Source organism: Amblyomma mixtum, chromosome 2 (genome assembly GCF_055824585.1).
Source record: "Amblyomma mixtum isolate Tamu chromosome 2, ASM5582458v1, whole genome shotgun sequence".
Classification (NCBI taxonomy): domain Eukaryota; kingdom Metazoa; phylum Arthropoda; class Arachnida; order Ixodida; family Ixodidae; genus Amblyomma; species Amblyomma mixtum.
The window spans coordinates 117,686,677-117,696,478 of NC_143013.1; the positions used below are offsets into that span (position 1 = coordinate 117,686,677).

The window sequence follows — 9,802 nt, forward strand, 5'->3', positions numbered from 1 at the left end:
TTCTGTCAAGCGTCTATTTATTTTATGCGGTATCGGCTTGACTGCTACAATAAATGAAAATGACTTCGTCGATGAAAACATTCCAAATGAAACCATTGCAATTTTAGTACTAAAGTGCTCCGTACCGGCTGGCTCAATACGGTTGACGTGTGCTGGATCAGACACATACCGTGCTGCAAGAAGTGCTAGTACTTAATTAGGAAACCTTGCCCGCAGACGTTTAGCACTTCTAGTTGTATAACAAACAAGAATGAATCAAATTTGTACCTTTTAGGAATTTAGTTGGTTGCAGCCTCACTTGGTTACTCCAGGAAAGAACTAGTATATAGGATGAAAAGAAGCCGTTTTCACATCACGTGTTCAAAATCTTTGCCGTCCATTGCGACGCACAGCAGAATGCGGTCTTTGATGGAATTCACAGCAGAAATGAGCGTCCCTTGGGGAATCTTTTCAACTGATATCTTGATACTCTCCTTAAGGGGTTCGCTGGCTCCGTATTGAAAACTTCGTTCTTAACGTATCCTCAGAGGAACGTATCCAGTGGTGTCAAATCGGGCGATCTAGCTTGGAGGCCACGCTGTTGTTCCCCACCACTCAACGCACTGGTTGGGAAATGTGCTCTCCAGGAATTGCACCGCGGAACGAAAAAAAAATGTGGTGGGGCTCCGTCGTGCTGAAACCACTTTTTTTTTTCAACCCAGCCAGTGGTAGCTCTGAGACAAAATCAGAGACGGCGCCTTTTAGGATGCAGTATGTGCACTTTTTCCCAGTAAGGTTTCCGTGGATGAAGTAAAAACCGACAATAAGGCCGTAATAAATGAAACACCAAACATTTGCTGACCATCTTACTTGGTGCTGGTGCTGGCGTAGCCAATGTGGGTTCTTGTCGCACCACTAATGCGGATTGTGCAAGGTGACATTGCAGTCCCTGCAAAATTGGCCCTCGTCTGTCCAAAGCGCTTTGTGCAGCAATTCCGTGTCTTCATCACATCTAATCAGGCACCAGTTTCAAAAATCGAGCCATTTCTGAAAGCTATTCGGTGATTCGGTGTCAGTTCCAGGTAAAGATACACATGATAGGGATGGTATATCTGTGTCTTGATAGTGACCTCCAAACTGATGCCGGGCTGGCTCCGTACGCGTTGGAGATTTCCGTGACACTTGCTTCCGACCTGACAGAAACGTACGCGAGGACATCAATGTCAAGAAAGTCGGTTGCGCTCCCTGGTCTCTCCCTTTTCTAAACATGAACTGATCCAGTAAGCTTAAATAGATTAAATATCGATACGAAGTGGGGCGAGTCGGCACACGACGACCAGGATGTTGGGCAGCATACAGTCTGGATGCCAGCTCCGGGTCCGTTTGCGCACTCACATAAAAGCGATCACAGTGTCCACCTTCTAGGCAGTGGAGTATTCGGGTTGCCCTGGCGCGGCCATTCCCACAATTCACACAATGCGGAGTGACGTTTTAATCCTAGGCGGCACTTCCACGCATTCAACGTGCTTTCAAACACTGGCCCTGCAATGGCCTTGTCACACGCGCACCTCCGAGACAAGCACCTGAAATGCAAACAACTGCGCTCTGTTAGGAAACTGAAACACACGCTACCACAACCGCAAGAACAACAGCCCGATAGCACACAGCCACTGCCGCACAAGCTCTCCTTGCCACGCTGACAAAGCTTTTCTTTTTCGGACGCGGTTCTTGATGCTCAGCGATCATAAGAAGACAGATGATCAACCTAGTGAGTAAATGAATTCACGATGACGCACAAAAACGATCCCGTCGGGCAGCCATACCAGAAGTGGCGCACACACACATGCACAAAAACACCTGCAGATGCGCCCATCAGAGCCCTCAGAATCGACGTTCCCGTGTCTGGCGATGACTACAATTTTCCTTCCTCCGAGCGACGAAGCATTTGATAACGCTGGCCGCGGTCTAAGCTGAGCGCCGATGTTCTCTGGCGAGGAAAGTTAGCACACGCGTTTCGAATTGGGCGCTGCATTCAATGGCACGTCACCAGCGGACGCTTCGCTTGCGCCATACTTTCAACAGTCTAGCAAAGGAACAGCAGTTCGCATTTGGTAGAGAGATGCTGGAAATAGGAAAGGGAATATGTCTACTTAGGGCAGGTAGTGACCAATGATCCGGATCACGAGAGGGAAATAACGAACTGAAGGAAAAAACTCACGAGCTCAAGGACGAAAGTGAGGAAGCAGTATTGAACAGAAGTGAGGATAATGTCTCTAATGGCTAATGAGCCGTGCTTCGAGAACGGTGCACGAGACAAGGTCAGAAACAGAAAAATTAAGAAAAGATCGGACCGAAAGAAAAAGTTCAGTCCTGGAATAACGACAAAGGACTGAACCAGAAGCATCATCTCGAGAACAAAACTCGGATGATTCAAGCGAAAACGAACCGGGCTTACCCAGAAGAAGAACGTGGAAGGAAGTAGCGAGAAAAAGAAGCGAGTTGAACACCACCGATGCAGTTGAAGTCGAACAGGACAGGCCGTCGATAATGTTCAAGAAGAAACTGGAAAGAAAGAGAAGTGACCTGGCGACAGCTGAGCGAAGTGCAACCAGCCTCGACGGGCTCTGCATCAAGGTGAAGAAGAAACGGAAACGAAAGAAAAGTGAAACAAAAGCAAACGGAAAACTAACAGATTGTGCTGCGAAGGCGCGTTCGAAAATGGAGTGTGCTTTCGATACCAGTTCAGTTAACGGATAGGAAATGGTTGCAGCAGTCCGGGTGAAATCGCCTGCACGCCAAGCGCCTCCCAGAAACGAGGGAGTACTGAAGAACTGAAGGCGCAAGCGCAATGAAAAGAGCGCATGCCGAGAGGAAAGAAGGCCCGCGAATCGGAGCCGTCATAAGCACGTACTGCACGAGTTGGAAGCGGAGCGAGAACCGCGTAAGGTACAGAAACCTCTGCAGAAAGAGTGAAAAGAGCAGAGCTCGCGACAGGAGTAAAAGCCGCAGTCATATTAGGAAGAGAGCCATGCGTGCTACCGAAATCCTAAGCAGATCGAGCCAGTATGTACCGAGCGAACTGTGTAGGCCTAATGTGTAAGTACAGTAGAAAACATGTGTTGTTTGGTTTATGGGGTTTAACGTCCCCAAAGCTACTCAGGCTATCAGGGACGCCGTATGGCTCCGGAAATTTCGACCACCCGGAGTTCTTTAACGTGCAGTGACATCGCACAGTGCACGGTCATCTAGCATTTTGCCTCCATCGAAATTCGACCGCCGCGGCCGGGATCGAACCCGCGTCTTTCGGGTCATGCCTTGTGTATTTGCGCTCCCTGTTTGGAATATTGAGTTGCTCTGTTGCCGAGTTGTGACGTGTTTTGTAATGTATTTTAACAATTGGTTTGGTTTGGTTTGGTTTATTGGGGTTTAACGTCCCAAAGCGACTCAGGCTATGAGGGACGCCGTAGTGAAGGGCTCCAGAAATTTCTTCCACCTGGGGTTCTTTAACGTGCACTGACATCGCACAAGACATGGGCCTCTAGAATTTCGCCTTCATCGAAATTCAGCCGCCGCAGCCGGGATCGAACCCGCGTCTTTTGACAATTGTCCACGGTTATGTATGTGGAAACATCATTCTATTCATGTATGTATCTTGGCATTTGTCGTTCGCGTTTGTGAACCCATGCATGTAAGCTCGAGTTTTGTGTCTTGTGAATATTGTTCAACAAAAAAAATTACTGGCGGTTTATAAAGCATTGCTAAGCATGGAAATTTGAGCGAAAGAAGGTTTTGAAGCGAAAAGCTTCACTAGGCTAGTCAACACTGGGTCTGGCATATGCTCCGTGATCAGAATTAGCCACAGCTGCGCGTGCGCAGAGCCGAGTGACGTCACAGAAGAGGCGCAGGTGGTCGGAGCGGCCGCCGCCGCAACCGCCGCCGCAACTCCACCGCCTGACCTTTCGGCGCCGCCGCGCGCTATTGCGCATGTGCGCCGCCTCCTCACCGCCGCTACTACTGTGCGCTCGCCTCCTCGCCACCGTTTGACCTTTCGATGCAGCCGCGTGTGTACCACACTTACTACGCATGCGGAAGGAGGGCTATATAACGCGCTTGCCTACACCGTTATCGTGGTGCTCCCAGTGCATTGTGCGCGAACTGCGACAGCCATGACCTCTAACCAAGCATAACGGCAGCTTTTCGCTCGTATATCCAGGCTTAACGAGAGCTAAGCGACTGCCAATTTTTTGCTGGTGGACGCCAACGCCACGTACATGATAGCGAGATTTAGGTGTCCACTGACCCAGGGAGCCAACTGGGCCTTCCCTCGTCAAAATCAACGGCTTCTACAATGTTGTCAACGCCAACGCCAATGAACCAATGAAAGCCGGCAGCCCACTTGTTTGTTTGGTTTTTGAGGGAAGGAAATAGTGCAGCAACTGTCACATCTTGATGGACAACCGAACCGCGCCGTAAGGGTAGGGATAAAGGAGAAAGTGAAAGAAGAAATAAAGAAAGAGGAAACTGAAAAGGAAAGGAAATGGCGCAGTATCTGTCTCGCATCTCGGTGGACACCTGAACCGTGCCTCAAGGGAAGGGATAAAGGAAGGAATGAGAGAAGATATGTAACGTGGCTGCTACACCACCACCACTCCTCCACTTGAAGGTCAAATTGCGGCGCCGATGACCTTGTCTTGGTTATAGGCTAGCAAAGCTTTCGGGTTAATCTCCTGGACACTTTGTTTTTGGACACTTACGTCCCCTGTGAGTGTGTGTGCATAGGGCGACATCAGTTGCCGCAATGTATCTTTGTTTTTGTAGAGGGACGGATGTCCCTTTCTGATCGAGAGTCCAAATAAACTTCTCTTATGTCTCTTAAAGGGAGGGGCAGTGTCAATCACGCGCGCTTTCGATTCTGGAAAGTTTGGCAAACGAACACCGGTTGCCGAAGGAGAGCGCTTAATCTTGTGTGTGTCTAGTGATGTCCTCTCTACTTCGTTCGCCCGGGGCGGCGTCGGGTCGGGAAGACGCGACTCGAGTTTTCTTGAAGCTTCACTCCACGTCTGACCAATGGTGATGCGCGCCTGGCGCGAGTGCGAGATATCAGTTGTACGGTTAATAATGTCGCGCGTATGGTAGTGTAGTGCTTGATTATTCATTATTCAAAGCTGCCGGCTCACCGCTTTATCGCTTTGTTTGCGATGCAAGACGCGACCAGATTTATCTCGATTGATCGCATTTGGGCGGAGCTGATGCTACGTTGTTCCAGAGTGTTCTAGCAACTTTCCAAGCTTTATCTAGAACGTTCGCTATCAGCTTTAAAAAGAGCACGGGCGAGAGCGGCGGGCATTTTGTTCGACGACCGCCGAGCACGCCTGTTGCTGCGCCGCCGCAGAGTGATTCAGTTTTTTGTGGGCGCAAGTCAGCCCAAATAAAAAGTTTTTTTTAGAAGCCATTTTCGCCGTTTTCCTGCTCTCCGGACTGCAGTCACCACTACGATGTGCGCGTCTGCATTGGCGCGAAGTACTACACACCCTATATAGGAAGGACGTTTGGTTTCAGGCTATGAGGGGCGCCGTAGTGGAGGGCTCCGGAAATTTCGACCACCTGGGGTACTTTAACGTGCGCTGACATCATACAGTACAGGGGCCTCCCACGAAACACAAAACTTCTTACAAACGTCTCGGAACCGCTCCAAATGACTACAAACGTCTTGCGCTGCGTTCATACGTCTCATAGATGTCGACAAGAAGAAGTTTCCTCTGCGACGTCTGTTAAACATCTGCAGTCAGATGTTTGCTGTGAAACTTCTGTGAAACATCTGTAGTCAGATGTTTTCTAGACTTGTCTCTAACACGTGGAACTTAAGACCACGTCGAGGAGACGCGCCTAGCAATCAGCAGAGAGTTGCCGCCGTGGATTAAACATGCTGTAAATCACGGCACATAAATTATATGGCTCTCCTGCTTGATGTTTCGAAGAGCAGGCGCGCCGGTGCAAAGACCGCTCTTTGTATTCGAACACTGAAAGCGCGTTTTCTCCTACGGAGCCCGAATCACGTTCCACATCGAGTGCAGCTAACCCGCCACTCGTAAGGCTGGATTTAGGTAACATATAATGGCCCTGAAAGCCGACGGTAGTTACGCTAGCGAAAAAATTTGCTTCATGTTGCGAACGCCTCTGTTACCCCTCGGCTAGCTGGCGGCAGCACGCGGATTGACAGGCGCAGCGTACGCTGCCTTCGCCGCCGCCTTCGCCGAGCTCGCTCGCGCGCTTATCACCCGCGCTCTATCGTGTCGGCAGATCTTGGAGGCAATAATCTTTCTTGAGTCACGCCGCAGCTTGCTTTAGTGTCGCTCGCACGGTGGCGATGCAGGCTAGTTTGCCAAAGTGGTTTTAACCGTTTGAAGCAGTACTTCATTTCGCCATTTAGCGTTGCAGAGGCTAGCGATACGCGCGCGAAGTGGATGCTGCGTACGTTGTACGTTTCGCTGCGCACTTTTTTTCCAAGCTGGTTGGCACTTCACGCCGCTGCAGTTCGCAGGTTCCACTTTTTCTGCGCTATCGTTTACTACCAGTGTTGCACTGAGATGTGAGCCTCGTTTTCCGCAAAAGTAAGTAACCTTCCATTTCTTTTCTGTGGTGAAAGTGTCGGCCTTGCTTTCGCTAAGCCTCTAACGCGCCTGATTGAACGGTCGGCTAGTGTGTCACTCCTTTGGTTTACAAATCACAAAACAGTGTCAGCCAGTGCTTTACATACCAAAGTGCTATTTGAGCTTTTGTTAAGTGGATACAGCTAGGCTGCTCTCGCATGCGAGTTGCTTTCTTTACCAAGGCGGTGACAAGGTGAACGTGACAAAGCTTCAAACCAACCAGCTTTGTTTAAGCGTACGTTGATAAGGCGCGAATTTTTTCCTATACATTGATTAAAGTCTGTGCTCTATTGCATTCTGGCAGGGTTTTATTCTTGCCAAGGACTCTCATCTGGCCACCTGCGTGCTCTAATTCATGCTGTGATTGCCGTCAGTGAAACTCGCGTTAAAAAGGCTTTGGTTATCTTCACTAAGGTATTTGTTTGCGCTAGTCGGTACATTGTTAAAACTGAAGGCACAGCGCACGAAGGACCTGTCCTGTCCATCGTGCGCTGTGCCTTCAGTTTTTGGTTATCTTAACTGCGTCAAGCTTTTATTTCATTACGATTGAGAGCCCCGGCACAAAGGTAGTTTACTCAGTGGTGCTGCTCTGTATGTGTGCAGGCTGTTTGACAGTGCAGTGAAGTACTACGGCTCTTTGCAGGCATGGCAGCTTTTATTTTTTGGAAAATAATTGCGCCGTGCACAGCTGGCGTTGTCCCTGCTTCACTGTGTGCATTTCGTTTTGGGTACAGGCTGTTCAATAGTGGTTTTCAGAGGACCTTCTTGCCTGCTCAAATTCTCAAGTTTTGGTAAGCACGCTTTGCAGCTGACACCTTTTCTTTCACTTCATGATTTCTTGTACAGGTCTAGGCTCTTTGCTAATGTTCATTCCACAAGCCCCATTATTTGTTTGTCCTTTAGAACCCCAACTGTTGGCCGGAGGAGCAAGGACCTTGTCTAGTGTCACGCAAATTAATCGCAGCACCTTGTACTTGGTTGTTCAGAAAACTTGGCCTGGAGATTGTTTCAGTTCTGAGGTGGGAATCTGGACAAATGCTTCTTGTGCAGTGGTGTAAGTAATCTCTTGCCCGCTGTTTGAGCTTCATCGTACAGATTAGAAAGGGCTTGTTTGGCAATGCAGTGTTAGGAACCTTATACATACACACTTTTATTTCTTATCTTTCAGATGTGCCCCTGTGTGGCTGTCAAGGAGAGGTCCAAGTTTTAACCCATCTCTGGTGTATACTGAAGTGATGCAGGTATTACCAGGACAGCAGCATATGTGCTATGTTTTCGTGCGACGGTGCAAGATGTCAACCATCAACCACTTTTGATTCAGCCACATCTTGCAGGTAAGAGAAAGCCTGTTTGCAAGATGCAGCTTAGGAGGTTCTGTGAGTACAGTGTGCATCACAGTAATGCAGTGCACTTGCTATTGACTGCTTGGCTTTCAGTGTCCATGCACGCTGTTTGAATTTTGCTTCTGTTAAAGGCCTCCACAGTGATTGACTTCTTGAGTTTATGGTGAGCCGTAGCACTCTGCTGAAATGCCACTTGCAATGACATCATATGCATATATGTTTTTGGTTAGCTTATTTTATTGCCTGTGCTGTCACTCCTTGCCATTTCCTGGTCTTATTTGCTTCCGACTCCTCATTGGCCATTCTACATGCACCTGACTGACTGTGCTTTTGGTTACTCTAATATTTTTCACTTCTGCAGGCTGCTGAACAGAGCTGGATTTGACTTCCCCTTGTTACCATCTAGTTGGCATCCTCCTTGCAAGAAAAGCGATTTTTGGAACACCTAGCGAGCTCTTCATTGCCGTCCACATCACAGCAACTTGATCATCAACGCATCCGTTGTGAACAAGGCCTGGGGCCGAATGAATTTTTGATTTAACAGTTGGTTGCTGCTCGACACTTTCCCGCCATTCAAGTGCTTACCGTTGTAATGTCAGCCAAACCAGTGAAGCTACCTCCTCCATGGCTTCTAACATTAATTTCCTGGTCCCTTTCTTTTTTGTGTGTGGGTGTATGCACTGGATTCAATAAAGAGTAACGCAGTGACTGAAAAGTGTGCTAGCACATGCATTTATGGCTCATTACTACAGCCATGCATCCCTTGTAATGTGGGCTTACTGTTCGGGTCATTGCAGATCAGCTTTGAGTTCATTTTTGAGTGTATACCAGAAAAATGAACTATAACCTTTAGAGGGTTTAAAGGCAGCACTAAAAATCAGTCTTGAAATGCGTAAGATATTACAGGCGCCCATTTCGGAAAAAAAAGGAACGTCTAAAAAAATTCTAGAAAAGTTCTACCTCAGAAGTTTTCTAGCCGTATACAAGCATAGCGTTAGCAGAGCTAATAGAGGGCTAGTAAACGTCTAAGTCTAAAACACTGCTTAGATGAAACTTCTTCTAGGTGTCAAGCTTTCTTTTTCGAGACTTTTTTTAGACGTCTATAAGCGCTTTTTGTGTTTCGTGGGCTCTAGGATTTCGTATAGCGTTTTCTGTCAGCGGATGCCGTAGGTTAAGCTTCTGAGAAGAGCGCCAGCACGAATCACCGGGAATGACGCTGTCGCCCGCCCACAGACCTGCGAGGGAGCGTGTACCAGCCTGCGTAACGGCCCATCGTGATCCTCCGGTAGTCGGACGGTTGCATTTCCCGGCGAACAAATAGTGTTCTGTTTCGTTTGCCTCTCTCATGTATTAGTGCTCTTTAGGTGCAAGTTCCGATCTGTTGAAATGTAGTCTCTCTCTAGTGTTACTTTGCACCTGTTGCATTTTTTAGTGGATCACTTTGTATATGTCCTTACGAGTGAATGGAAATTCGTCTGTATTGGCTCTTTGCTATATAAAGTTTGTTTTGTTTGTGAACCTTTGACTTCGGCCCATTTACTGGCTTGCGGCAGGTGAAAGCTGGGCATCAAACGACCGCCCCCCTTGTCACTTGGTATAGCTGGTGTAATGTTCGCATAGCACACATCGCAGCCGGAGGCAAACGTTTATTGAAAAACAGCGCACAAGAACAGGTTACATATATAGTCGAGTGGGGAAGGGCCTCGAACGTCACATGATCAAACACGATAACAAACCCGGTGATCTCTGGGCACGTGGCAGCAGCACGCTACACAAAATGGCCATATCGGCATGTTATCACGTTATCACAGCTGGTTTCTGGCTGAGCTT

The 9,802-nt window shown here is 48.3% G+C and overlaps 1 long non-coding RNA gene across 1 annotated transcript; it reads left to right on the forward strand.

Annotated features, from left to right (window-relative positions):
- The first annotated feature begins 7,126 nt into the window (after positions 1–7,126).
- Positions 7,127–8,687, forward strand: LOC149360708 (uncharacterized). The gene is made up of 3 exons (XR_016288343.1): positions 7,127–7,420; positions 7,533–7,963; positions 8,334–8,687. It is a non-coding gene; the product is annotated as an uncharacterized LOC149360708 (long non-coding RNA).
- Positions 8,688–9,802: the final 1,115 nt, after the last annotated feature.